This window comes from Lissotriton vulgaris, chromosome 3_1 (assembly GCF_964263255.1).
Source record: "Lissotriton vulgaris chromosome 3_1, aLisVul1.2, whole genome shotgun sequence".
NCBI classification, from domain to species: domain Eukaryota; kingdom Metazoa; phylum Chordata; class Amphibia; order Caudata; family Salamandridae; genus Lissotriton; species Lissotriton vulgaris.
The window spans coordinates 850,394,171-850,409,020 of record NC_141689.1 but is presented as its reverse complement, the minus strand read 5'-3'; the positions used below and the strand labels follow the sequence as shown (position 1 = coordinate 850,409,020).

The following is a 14,850-nucleotide window of genomic DNA, read 5'->3' as shown; positions in this document are numbered from 1 at the left end:
ACTGAGAGTAATGCCAGCGCTGCAATTGGTGCCAGAGCACCTGTTGGTGTGCAGTATATACCGGCTTTCATGAAAGCCACTGAAAGAGTATTGCGTTGTTGGGGTACACTGATTGTGAACTTTCAGACCACAAAGTCCAATATTCTGAAGGCAGAGATCCATAAAAATAGTTGATTCACTCTGAAAGCCCCTTGATGTTCTTCTCTAATATATGAATATTCAAACTGATGCAGAAAAAAGAACTGGTGACCGTCAAATGAGAGAAATCTGTGAGGGGTCTAACCACATACTGGGCTTCCCTGCAACTTTAAACGTGGAATCCAGGAAAATTATTAAATGTTTTCACAAGTAAATTCAGCAACAAGACAATAACATACATTCCTCTGTCCTTCTCTGGTCTTCCACTATAATGCACAATGTCTATTCATTTCATGGTTATAGTGAACCTGGACATAAACCTGATTTACATCAAACAATTTGTTATTATCTTGTTGTGTTTGAATTTGAAATGTTGCCTGTTTCACCAATTGTCATTTCTGTCACTCATTGAATATTTTTGTGATGTCATTGGTGTTGTGTTATTTTGACAGATCGTAGGATTAATTTTGTGAAGAACCTCATTTGATAAAAAATCTAATCAAATATTTATTCATTGTATAGTGTCTTGGTTGTGCATCATATGATCGTGTTAAACATTGTGAATAATTGTATTTAATAATTATTGTGTCTACAAAGGATTTTGTGGTTATAAAAGGTAATTTTTGGCTCTACTTGACAGAACCACTTGTAGCTCTTTAACATGCTCTAACTTGACATTTTTTGAAGCTAGTGTATGTGATAAAGTGGATAATTAGAAGTGATACGTATTGACTTACTAGTAATAGTAAGACCACAAACACAATAAAAGGTTCAGGTAGGGTCTCAATAAATGAATCCCTTGCTCAACCCTTCGTAGCTGGCAACAAGTTGGCATGCTTAACTTAGTAGACAGGTATTTAAGTATTTAAAAACACCAATCCATTAAATAAGTAAGCGACTACATAAAATAAAAGTCCAACACCAATTTATAAAAATTGATTATGTTTTATGAACAAACAGACACCAAATGACAAAAATCAAATTCAAATGTAGGGAACGAGCGAATTTTTAAAGAATAAACACTTTCTAGTGCTTAAAAACCAACAGCGCCAGATTTGGACATCTGGTCACGCTTGACCGGGACAAAGTCAACGTTTGAGGCCAACAGCTTAGTGTATCCTGGTCAGATGCATCAAGTGAAAGGCCTTGGTCAAAATGTTACCTCTGCACTTAGGGCCTCATTACGATGTTGGGCAGAAAGCATTCTGACCGACTCCTTCTCTGAATCGTTTCCAACCGACTCGAGCTCGGGAAGTCTGAACCGACCAATTACCATATTTCCGAACACCGTTCGGTCGGACTCCCATTGACTTCAATGGGAGCCTGTGTTCTGACTGACAACACAGGGCTCCCATTGAAAAAAGGGGTGGTTGTGGAAAACCTTGCACCCAGTGGCGGGCGCCACACTGTGCATGGTTGTACAGAGAGGTCCCATGAGTACCCCTACGGGCCTCAACCAGAGGCATCTGGGTGAAGGGGGGCCTGCTATGGGCCACCAAAATCAGTTTCTGACAGTCGTTTTATGTTGGACCAACTGATTCAGAAAGGCTGTCAGAATTCGACATTGTAATACATTGGTTGGAAACGTGGTCCATCGACCTGTACGATTCGGCTCCAACAAACTCTGATTCTCCACAAGCCGATCAGAAAGACTGAATGGTTACCTTCTATCATAATTGGTAGGTTGGAAATGTTTCCGAGTCAGTCGGAAACATGGGTCCCGATATGGGTTAGGACATTATGAATGCGATTCAGAGCTTTTCCTTTCTGATCGACATCGTAATGTGGCCCTTAGTCGTTTTTCTGGAGCTTTTTCTCTCTGCACCAAGTGAGGCTCCTCGTCAGGCTAGATTCACTTCGACATCGCTGGCTGGGTTTTCTGTGAGGTCCCAGCGAAATCCTGGAACTGTGGAGCACCACAGCCGAGTCCCGGTTGAAGGTCGCCAGCTTGACTCTCGATATTGAGTCGGTCCCTTCATAGAGCTTTTTACCATTAAATTCCCAAACTTCACCAAACTTCTGGATCTTCTTCCAGAGGTCTCCTTGATGGTTTAAAGTGTCCACGACACCAATCTAGGGGTCTAGAATCTCTGAGATGATCCTTGGGAAGTTCAGACTATAACTCCCACAATGCACCTGGCCAAATCCTTGAAAGTCCATGGGACTCCCTCCAGGGTAAGGACTTCTTGGTAGACATGATGAAGGTGAGCTCAATCAACCTGTAGCTTGCAGGGTGTCCACTCCTTAATCCTTGTTGAAGCAAGGCATAGTCCTTAGGGCTGTAATCCCCGGAATGTGCAGTATGTGCAGTCATTCAGACTGCAGACCTTTGGGGTGCTGATCAGATTTCCAGCAGGGTAGTCCTTCTTCTCCTTGTTGTTTCAGACAGCAGATCTGAGTTGCCATGGATCTCTTCCATATGTATGCAGTGTTCCTGGACATTAAGCAGGGGGGCAACGCTGACCAGTGTGATGTAGGGTGCCACCTAAGTGTTTGACCACTTCTTCCAAAGTGTGGCATATTCCTGCCCCAGAAAGCATCATTCTTCTAAAATCCAACATGGAGAAAGTCTCACCTTGGAGTTTAGATCAGGATCAGCTAACCCACTGGTGTGGCTAAGATTTTCTAACACTCCCCTTTAATTACCTTCCCATATCTATTTACAGGGGCTTCTGTGTGATTGGCATTGTGGGATGTGGGGTGAGCCTGTGCTGTCCCAAAGTGTCATTCTTCCTTTGAAGACCAGTTTGGTCACTCCACCGCCTTGCTACCTATAGCTTCTGCGGATGCAGAAAATAAAGTGTACTAACTTATTTTCTGTGATAGTTATTATAAATCTAACAGTAGCAAATTGTTGGGTTTATTATAATTATCACTTCAAGTCCTTGAATGACATTCACTTTTAGCTCACTCTAGTTAAAATAGAAATAATCCAATGTTAACCTATGAAGCAAATTATCTGCGGCACCTAGGGGGGACCTTCGGGGTTACTTCTATGTAAAGAGAAGGTAGATTAATACTTTGGAAGTAACTTTAATTCCAAAGTTGAGATTCCATGTAATTTAATTTTAAAGGCAATCCATAAAACAGGGCTGCCTTTAAAATGACAGCAGGTAACAAGTAAATGCACACTCCAGTGCAAGAAATCTACTAGGCCTCTAAACCTCCTTATCCTATTATATATTAGGGAATTGTAGGTAGTGTAATTAATCCTGGTCTTATTATATATTAAGGAGTTACAGGAGTCTGTCATTGCCAATTGTAATCATACCTAACCACCATATACCTGTAAAGCAGCGCACTGGCACTGGGTCTGGTAACCAGATCCCAGGGCTCAATCGGAGTCAGTTACTACCAGTATGAGTCAGAAAATGGGGGTGATCAGGGCCAAACGGATGACTTTCTCACAATGTATAATATTTTTCCCGTTGCATTATCACATCTTTATTTTTGTATAGAAATTTTTTATTTCATTATAGTTCAGCAGATGCATTTCCTCCTTTGCAATGCCTGCAATCTTATGTAATTTACAGCATTTCAAGAAATACCAAAATTATGACATATCAATGAAAACCATTCAAAATAAAAGGAAGATAAGAAGAGATGCAGTTATGCTCAAGAATAAATAAATAACAAACCTAAATTCATATTTAAATCATACAATAACATATCCCATAGCAGTATAATTCATTTCAGTCACAGCTGACAGTTGCCAAGTTAAACCTGCTGAACATTGCCTAAATTCCTGTTATTTTAAATTCATTTAAAAATGATAGAGAGGGATCAGGCCCTGTGACTCTCTTTGATATAACCCTAATGAAAACCTTGCAAAATTGTTCCCCAGTTAGGTGCTCATTCAGTACTCTATTTTCTGGTGGTTGTCAAAGTTTTTTGCGACAATGTTCATAACCTGTAGAAACCTACTCTTTGCCATCAAAACACTAGTAAATTGCACTGGAGCACCTCCTGATTACTGCAATAGAAGCTGCCTTCAATATGAAGTAGCAACGCTCTACGATTACTACAGAACCGGCATGCCTGATCGACTCGATGGTGTTTCCAAGTTTGATCTAATTCTGACAAATAATTTTTTCCACATTGAACAATCTACAGCGTAGTCTCACAAAAATTATTTTTGCTGCCCATAACAGTGAGAGGTTCGGGTGGCCTTGTAAGGTGTTGTAGTAGTATTGTATGTGCTACAGTCTATCATTAGTTGGCCATTTTGCCTACTTCGGACCCTGTCATGTTCTCTTGATTTTACCAAGATCTCTTTTTGAGAACCGTTTTTAGTGCCTGGGAGGATATGTTGGAATCCCATGGCAGTGGCATCTGAAGGATGATCAAATTCGATTCGAAGCCCAGACTGGTGCCTTTGGTTCTCCTAGCTAAGGGCACAAACGGTATTTCAGTGTGCCTGCGTCCTCTTGCTTCAGCTTAAACCAAACTTTAAATAACGCCGATTTTTGATTTAAGGAATGCTTCCTAACATTAAACTGGAGTTCAACCTGGGCTTGGCTATCAGAAAAAACTCGTTCAGTCTGAGCTTGCCTATCAGAATAAACTTGAGTTCAGTCTGGGCTTTGATATCAAAATAAACTTGAATTCAGGCTGGGCTAGGCTATCAGAAGTAGGTAACTTAAAAACAATGCAGTATAACATGTCTGTACCTTAATTAGCGAGTTGCTGGAATTTGAGCGGGATGGCAATCAGTATGTATGTTAATAATGGCATACATTTTGCATGAAATACATTTTAGAGTATCTGCGCAGTTGGAAATGTGGGTGTTATGATTACAAGAAGCTTGAACTACCACCCCTATATATTTATATGATTAGGTGTGTACAAATCTGGTCACCCCGTCCACCAATTACTTATCATTTTCCATATCCTTGTGAAAGTTAGAACTTCTTTTTTCTCATAGTCGATTTCAAGAATACGACATTAACAGTAACTATACACATTGTTTATCAAGTGTTGAAGATCTATGGTGGTATAGCGTAGGATAGCGGTAGTATAGCGTAGGGTAGCAGTGTCACCTGCTAACAGCAGAAGCCTTAGCTGATAATGGTTGATTTTAGGAAGGCATGCTCTAAGGTTTGCAACTCCTGCACCCATATTTTCAACAAATACTTTGCACAGATGTGGGGCAAGCATGCAGCCTTGCTTGAAGCCTTTGTTCATGTAGATAATTTGTCAGTGTTTTTCCTCTGTCCAATTTCAATTGCACCTGGTTAGTAGAGTACAGATGAATAATTATATTGAATATGTTATTGGCAATGCTTTACTTGAATCGTTTGGCCCCAAGAAGGCCTCTGTCTATGCTATTGAATGCTTTTCAAAAGTCGACAAAGCATACGTGCAGTGATTTTCCTTTTTCACCATCTTGAGGAAGGTAAGACAGGTTCAATACATTATCTAGCATACTGCTATTTCTTTAGAGCCAGGTTGGCACCACAGGATCATGTTATATTGGATTGCACAATCCTGAAGATCAGCTAAGATCAATGAAGCATTAAATTTGGCCTCTGCATCTGAGAGTGCAACACATCTGTAATTTGATGGGTCACGCCGATTGCCCATCTCGTAAAATTGAATGGCTGTATGAGCCTGGCAAAGAGGATGGAATTGATTTTGAGTAGTAGCAGTTAGTAAAGATTGCAGCCAAAGGTTCCAGCAAAACTCAGACCAAATTAAAACAATTGAGGCCAGAATCCCATTTGGGGCCAGTGCTGCATTGCTGCAGCTTTTATGTATAAACTTGGCAAGCTCCTTACTTGCTCATGGTGGAACACTTTGGACTCTGCTAGCCTTTGAGAGGTAATCGGGTTGTGTATAATTGATTTTATGTTGCCAGGTATGTGCAAACAGGAGAGGAGGCAGGACGTGGACAATTTCGTCTTTTTGAGTTTTTTCCTTTGTTGTATATAACTCCTCCATACATTCCTTCCACTCTTATGAGCTAATTTGACTCCCTGTGGGGTGAGATTTCTCAATGCCCAATGCCAAAACTTGGCTGTATTTCATTCCCTACAAGACTGATGTAGAATTATCCAGGTTTTTTCATTATCTGTCTGTTTTGCTTCCAATATATATTTTTCTGGTATGAAGAATGGCTCTTTGCAGTTTTCTCTTCTCTATCCTTAGATTATTCGTAACCCACAATATTTTTTCATTCGTTTTTGGGATACTTTTGTTCATTCAAATGTTTTATTTTTATTGGTAAGAAATGTAGCTATTAGTAGTAATTTATGTGTTTTTGAGTTACACATTTGTATGCTTTATAATATATTTTAAAACATAAACAAATTTATTTTTATTAATATTTTAATGTGAATATGTACTTCTTTTTAATTAATTTCGTAATTATTAAAATCTTATTTTGGTTGAATTGTATATATTACATATCAATTGAAGTGCAATGTTTTCACAAATGTAGTTTATACTGGAGTGGGAAAAGTAAATCTAACTCCTTCAGTGTACAGCACCTTCCGCAATGTAGCTTAAATTGGTGTGGGAATAATAAATCCATTCAATTTCCAACACCTTCTCCAATAAATGTTAGTATGGAGTGGGAATAGTAAATCTAATCCTTTAAATGTCCATCACCTTCCTAAAGTAGTTTAGTTTTGAGTGGGAGTAGTAAATGTAATCCTTTGATGTCCATCACCTCCCCCAATGTGGTGTAAATTGGAATGACAATAAATAAAGTTTTGTTACTACGTATAAGTCTTTTAATGTTGGGTGGAGTGGGATGTTTGTATGTTTTTACAAATAATGTTTACACATTTGATTTTCATCATAATTGCTTACATATATGGAATGTGTTTACACATATCATTAGATTGCTTAATAAAGTTTATAAACATCATTTTCATTTACTAAACATTTAGGCATTGTCTTTACATTTTTCATATATCTTTTACTGTTTTTTTTTAAGAAAACATTTTATACAGATACAGTTTCTAGGCTGTTTTTTGCAGAATTGTTTTCTGTTTGGATTTTGGACGTTAAGCATCACTTCCTTTGTCTGTAACCTGTGCTGCATGATCCATCATTGGAACTTTTCATTTTGAGGAAAATTAAGTAAGGTCAGTGCAGGATTTTTGAAAATGTTTAATGTTTCAGGGAGGACAGGCTCCACTGCTTTTTTGCCCTTTTTTTGAATTTTTTAATTGTGGTTGTTCTTGGATGAAATGGAGATTGGATTAGAGGATGCAGGGAAGCCCCTTGTGGGATTAAAGGATAAAGTGTAAGGGCAATAGACATTTCAGGATGGTGGAAGCCTGGTGTTTTATATATGTCTTATTGTTTTGCACTGTGCAATTGATTTAGTACACTATGTGTACATTCATGCAGGAGAGTGGACAAAGAGGGCATAGTTATTGCCCCTCCGTCTTTTAAACCTTCGCCAATTACTGCTTCTGTGTCCCCCGCGTGACGCGTATCCGGTCACGGCGCTTCCTGTCTCCCCTGCCTTTCCTCTTCCGGGTCTCCTGACCTAGAAGGGATTCCTACCCAGTTCAGCCCTTTGCTGCCACTAAAGGCGCAACGCCCCCTAGGTGGGGTGGCACCCGTCATAGATGGCATACAAAGTGCACTTCACATCCCCCTCCCATTCCCCTTCTCATAGAAACACCTGAGTCAGTTGTTGGTCTTCACAGTGTAAACTTTATTAATTTACAGATACAGGCAATTACTCCATTGGTCTCTCTTCTATTATTTTTGTCCCCATCCTTTATTCTTGCTTTATTTAAAACACCACAGCAAACAAAATAATATATCGAGGTTATACATTTCCATTGTATTTACAATTGCCTCTCCACAGGTCCTCTTGCTTTACATTCGGGCTGTGCCAGCAGGCCACAACCAATATATCCTGCTCTCCTCATGCTGACCGCCCCCTGGCCAACCTAGCAGCAGGTAGATAATTTGCCACTGCTTGTGACAAGCACCGGCTTCCTGGGTAGAGCCAGCGAGTCCAGAGCCACTAGCAGGTCAGCCCCCTCTCCCGCCAGCCCGGAGCCCCGATAGACTTCAAGCCCTTTTCTGGGGCCAAGCAGCCACTGACAAACGGAGTCCCTGTTATTTCTCTTGCCCAGGACCCCGCCACAGGGCGAGGCGCTCACTGGCGGACTCGACCTCCCCCCCTGCGCATTCTATGTCCTTGGCAAGGGCTCCCAATACCGTCTGTATAAACAACTCCCAACCTGCATTGGACAAGTGTACCCCATCCGCCGCATACAGCTCTGCCCTTGACGTTTGCATTAACTTGTGCCTGATGGCACGAATGCTGGATTTCTTTCAAATTTCAGCCACTGACTGATTCAGTCTCCTTACTGACTTATTAACTGACTTCGGAGGCACTCCCTTTGCCCATACTTGGTGCGGTATCACCTCGGACCATAGTATTTTCGTGTTGGGCAACATTTTTTTAACCACAGACAAAACCGAAAAAAGGGCCTCCTTTACACCCCTCCTTGCTGCTGGGATCATGTCATTGCCACCTGAATGGATCACCAGTAGATCGGGAATCGGCATGCCCCTTGCCATGGCGCCCTGCAGATCATTAGGCACCTCCGCTAGTCGTTGTCCGCCTACCCCCACCCAATGGTGGTCAATTCCCTTTGCAATCTGTACTCTTTCCTCACGCGATTTCTTGAAGATGTGCCCTGATCTGCGAATAAAGGAGTGGCCACACCAGCATATCTGGGCCCTCTGTGACGTTGCACCTAGATCAAATTTGAAAATGGAAACAATAAGCGTGAGACGGGACAAGTAGGGAAGACTGACTGACTACACATGCTAACTGGGGGCGTACATAACTCTCAAAACACGTCGATTTCCAATGACCCACCCTCTTAATGGTTTCCTCAGGGAGGCCTAGGGCAGCCGCCGTCGTGGCTGCACTGATGCGGAATGAATGAGATGTGAAATGTGTCGTGTCCACCCCTAGACCTTCCAGAGCACGCTTACATATCCTAGTGAACTGAAATCTGGTGAGAGGAATGCCATCAGCATGCAATAATACCCTGTTTTCACCCCCTTTGGTCTAATCTGGAGAAAATTATTGTCCAAGCTTACAGTGCAAAAAATCGCCCGCACAATTGCCCCTAACTGGACCCAGGTTCCTTTACCCAACGGGTCCGTTTTAGATCTCCGCACCCTGACCTGAAGGGACTCCATGGTCAGGATCACGTCTTCACAGCATATGCCCCCTTCCTCATCTGATTTTGACGCTGGTAACAATTCCGAGATCCAAAATGCCCCAAAAAACGCGAATGAGTATGCCAATCTATGTAACTGCGTCTCGTAAGGCGTGAAGCAAATTTTGGGCAGAATTTCCAAGATACTTTTTAGCCTGCTCGCATCTACGGGTCTCCTACTGTCCTTCACTCCTGGTGCCAATCGCTCCCAACCCTTCATAGCCCTTCTCACCCGTGGGTCTTTTGTGGGGTCTGCCACACCCCTAAACCCGCATAAAATTATATTGCTGACAGTTGTCTCCTCACCATTGCTGGTGATCTTCCGCGCGCTTTCTGCTGAACTATGAACTCCAGGACACATTGTGTTGAGAAACTCTCTCCTGCCCCTGCTCCCCTTAAGCTAGTCAGGTATGCTTGCCATGACCTCTCATACATACTCCTGGTCTTGGGGGCCAAAGACGCCGTTATCAACTCAGGGGCTGTGGGGCACCAAGCTTCCATAATCCCTCCGGGAAGTTCGTTATCTGTCTGTCTGCCTGCAGCCATCGGGTGCGAAACTCTACCAACTTAAAATGGGACAAGGCGTCAGCGACTGTGTTGTCCACCACCGGCACATGTCTGGCAGTAAAGTGTACATTGCGCTGCAGGCATCGCAAAACTAGTTCCTTCAATATGCGCAGGACCCAGGTGCATTTCACTCTCTGATTATTAATCGCCATCACTACAGACACGCTATCTGACCAAAACACAATACGTCTGTTTGCCAAAATGTCGCCCCACAAATGCAATGCCACAATAATTGGGAACAATTCTAAGAAGGTAATATTGCGGGTGAGACCTGACAATGCCTACTCCCCCGGCCAATGCTGCATACACCACCTGGGACCCAAGACAGCCCCAAAGCCCACACTGCCCGCTGCATCTGTGTACAATTCCAAATCAGCATTGGGGAGACTCAGCTGTTGCCAAACCACTGTCCCGTTGAATTCGTCCAGAAAACTTTTCCAGATAGCTAAGTCGTTCTTTACGTCCGCCGAGAGCCTGGTGTGATGATGCTTGGCGCGCAAACCAGCCATTGCCCTCACTATACTCCTAGAAAAGGCCCTGCCCATAGGTATGACTCGAAGCGCAAAGTTCAGCTGCCCCACCAGAAGTTGTAATTGGTGCAGCGTCACCTTCCGTGCCAACAGATAAGACTCAATGGCTGACTTGAAAGCTGCTACCTTCTCCTGGAGAAGCCTGCAGACCCCTTCCCTGGTGTCTATTTCAATGCCTAGGAAGGTTAACCGAGTAGTTGGCCCCTCTGTTTTCTCCGCGGCCAAAGGCACGCCCAACGCTTTTTCCAGATGCTGAAAGCCCAGCAGGGCCTTCCTGCATGCAAGGGAGCCCGGTGGTCCCAGAAACAAGAAATTATTCAGGTAACAGACCACTTCGCAAGATGTCACAGACGTTAGAAATTGCTGCACCACCCATTCTAAAAACCTGCTGAAAGTTTCAAACACTGCGCACGCGATGGAACACCCCATTGGCATGCATAGGTCAATGAAATACTCCCCTTCAAAGGTGAACCCCAGGAACTTGGTATCGTCAGGGTGAACCGGCAGGAGGTGGAAGGCTGCCTCGATGTCTGATTTAGCCATCAACGATCCTTCCCCTAGCGCCTGCAACTTCCGGATTGCCATGTCAAAGGTGGTGTAACGCACCGTGCACAGCTCTGGCTCAAGTTTGTCATTGACTGACAACCCTGGTGGGATCGACAAGTTGTGAATCTAATGAATTTCCCTTTCTCTTTTTTAGGTACCAACCCCAATGATGAGCATACAAGGTCAGGCCTTGGCAAATGCTGGAAGGGTCCCGCCACCCTCCCCAACGAAACTTCCCTCGCGATTTTCTGCCTAGCCACTTCTGGATTTTGGAGCACTGAGCGTAGGTTGCGCAGTGGAGCTTTGGAGGGGGTAGCCGAGGATGAAATGCAAAAGCCAAAACGAAAGCCATTATGTAAAAACTGAGGGGCAGATTTTTGATTTCTGGCGCATCTCTGAAAATCAGCAAGGATGCGCCAGAACTGATGCGTCACACAATTCCCTCCTTGCGGCACCACAGATGCGCCGCATTTAAAATGCGGCGCACCATGGTGCAAGGATGGGCAGATGCGTGACGCATCTTGTGGTGTACGGGCGGCGCATTGCTGGAGTAGCGTCGCAAGTGCGACGCAACTCCTGCAATGTACAGAGGCCACCCGTAGATAATGTGGTGCGTCACTCCTTACGCCTGCTTCTTGCAGGCGTAAGGATTTGACCCAGCAGCGTCGCAAAAAATAACTCAGTGAAATCTTGTAGATTTCACTGCGTCAGTTTTACGGGGCTTTCCTACGAGGCAACGCCCACCATGCGACAGAACGCCCACATGAAACCTGACGCAGGTTTCATGTGGCGCAGGGCTTTACAACGAGACGCATCTGCCTAGATGCGTCACGTTGTAAATAGGTCGCAGGGATGCGCCACGTTTCCGCGCCGTTGCGTGACGCAACGGCGCCGTAAACGTGGCGCAAGTCCGACATAAATCTGCCCCTGAGCCTCTTGTAACTTGTCATACTTACAAAGGAGGTGTGTCAGGACGTGAAGCTGGATGGGCATTGGTAAGCACCTAGGGTGCTTGTGGGGGGCGTCCTTTGGCTTTGGATTGAGTGTGGGCAGGCTGCTCTTTTGGCCTCCCCAATTTCTTGTAGCATCTAATTTCTGGGTGTGCCGGGACGCCACAGAAAGAACAACAATGTTCAAACTTACATGCTGTGCCCTGGTTGCACTCCTTCTTGATGAACTGCCAGCAGGCCAGTTTTTTATCTCCAGACCCCCTGTCTTCCCAAAAGGGCTGACTAGTCTTGTTCACGGGTATTGTTGAGTAAAATACAGAGTGCAATATGTTAATCTTGCGCTGATCCCACGCTACTTCCCTCATTTACCTGCATTTGTTGTCGTACTGGAGCCATCCTGTACCTGGGAATTCTGACGCCACCTCATGAATCATGGATATGTAACTGATTATTTGGGCTGCCACTGCGGGGTACCTCTCTACCATAACAGCCACGTAGATTGCGAACCCTGTAATCCAGTTCTTGATCAACCAATCTACCCATACCTTTTTCTGTTAGAACTCTCCTTCCTTTCCAGCCCTGGTTTTCCCCGAGACCACCCCGGCGTTTATGAGATCAAACACATCTATATTCTCTCCCCTAAATATCTTTTCCTTGATCTCCATTGGTATGTGCCATGTGATCCCCGCCGAGGGGGATAATGCCATGGACGCCGACCCATAGATTAGTGGGCTGTATGCTAGCCTTGGCTGCCCCGTGACAGTTGAATCCATGGCCATAGGAGAAGCCATTGCTGGGACCACTGAACCTGCTGCGTTATAGCTGTGCGCTTGCCCTTGCGACGTTGCCGCCACCACCACTGGGGATTGAGCCACACCCCCTAACTGAACCCACACTTGTGCTATACCACTGCCTTGATGTGCGACCACCGGTGGAGCGGTTTGCAGGGCGAAATGCGTCGAGGGCACCGCACCCGCTGTGACTGGTAGCCCCCTGTCTGCGAGACATTGTTCATTGTATTGAATACCCCTGCCAGGCCCATGGAGGGCACGTTCAACGATTGCGCTGTGTCAGTCACCAGAACTGCTGTGTCTATCACCCCTGCCTCACCTGAGGTAGTGGCCTGAGAGTTCCCCGCTCCGTTGCGCATTTCTGGTTGTGCATCTTTAAATCTCTCCGGTGTACACCACACCCGCTTGGCCCGCGTTGCCTCTTTCTGTGTGCTCGTCATGTCCCCTTGCCTCAGTGTCTTTAACACCCAGTCAATGCCTTTTTCTTTAGTGACCTCCAACAGCTCTGTCAGCCTGTGAAAGTCGTCCTTTGTGGCCTTGGCGTCCTTGCCCTTATGGGCCAGTCTAGGTGGCCTTCTGCACTTAATGGAAACAGAAAAGCATTAGTCTTCATTCTCTTCTCTCTCTTGCCTCCTTTGACCTGGGACCTGAGGCTTCCCCATGACGCATATACCCCTTTAACGGTGCTGGTAAAACTCACCAGTACCCACCTTTACCCTGCATTCCATTTGCTCCTCTTAGCCCTTTTGGTAACCCATGTCTTTATTCCCTTAGTCGCCCTTCCTTTTGCCCATGCCGCCCATGTGCCTTTTCTCCCAGCTGTGATTAAATGTGAGGATCTGTTGGCCTAGCCACCGCTTGTACCCTGGGGCTGCGAGTAACTTACCAGCATCGGAGCCTAAAGCGCTCCCTGAACGCCTCCATGCTCCAAATCCCTTGCATGCCTGTTTTTCTCAGTTCTGTGTGCTCGCGCCACGCTGAGCCTCAATTTACTGCATTCCCACCTTACAAAGAAGCTCTCCCGGCTGTCTATCCCCTCCCCGAGTGGCTGGGCATATACTCCCTCTAGACAGTGAAGTATTCTGCCATTTAGCGTATATACCCATTGCCTCTAAGCCTCCTTGAATGGCATAAACTGCGTTTTAATCAGTGGAACACCGCAGTAACGCTTTAATCCGCTTTTGGGCAATCGCAGCTTACGAAGAGCCAGAGTGCCATCTAGTGCTGTTAAAAACAGCCTGACCCAACAACCACCCGGTTAGCAGCCGACTCCCCCCCCACGGGCAGCCCGTCTCTCTGATTCGTAAATCTTCATTTATTCGTGCCCCTTTAACCCAAGCTCATTACTGCGCCTGCTGCCTCGCAACGCGACCTCTCACCGCGCCCTCCGCCCTTGTAATCTGTCCCTCGATCGGGGGATTGAAAGAACTTCTCCGCCCATTCGTGCGACTCGCACACCAGCACATTTCCGACAACAACTCGTGGCCACAGCCCCTCATGCCTCCACACTCAAACTATTAATTTAAACTACTCAAACTCATACTACATTACATCACCAGTTGTTATTATTGTGAGGCCCTCTCACCTGCAAATGGATGGCGCTGTCACTCCACTCAGCTCGCCGGTGCCGCACGTGGTCCTCTGTGTAACTCTTCACACGACCTCCGACCTTCATGCAGGAGAGTGGACAAAGAGGGCGTCATTATTGCCCCTCTGTCTTTTAAACCCCCGCCAATTACTGCATCCGGGTCCCCCGCGTGACGCGTATCCGGTCACGGCGATTCCTGTCTTCCCTGACTTTAACCCCTGCCTTTCCTCTTCCGGGTCTGCTGACCCGGAAGGGATTCCTACCCAGTTCAGCCCTTTGCTGCCACTAAAGGCGCCATGCCCCCTAGGTGGGGTGGCCCTCGTCATTGTCCAGATTTTTTAATATGCTCTGGATTTTGGTTCTTTGGGTCTTGTGTGTTATATGCCATTGATGTAGTTTTTCTCATATTCTCCCTGCTGCTGGTCTAGCATCTTTTTTTATTATTTTAGGTGGTTGTTGATTGATGCCAAATGTAAATTAACTTTAGTGTGCATTTGACAGTTGGTCAGTTGGTGATTAGAATATGACTGGCTC

The 14,850-nt window shown here is 45.1% G+C and overlaps 1 long non-coding RNA gene across 1 annotated transcript in view; it reads right to left on the bottom strand.

Annotated features, from left to right (window-relative positions):
- Positions 1–14,415, bottom strand: part of LOC147727112 (uncharacterized) — a 262,087-nt gene extending 247,672 nt beyond the window's left edge. Inside the window, exon 1 of the long non-coding RNA XR_015309457.1 lies at positions 14,314–14,415. This is a non-coding gene — a long non-coding RNA (uncharacterized LOC147727112). The remainder of the gene's footprint in view (positions 1–14,313) is intronic.
- Between the last annotated feature and the right edge of the window lie 435 nt (positions 14,416–14,850).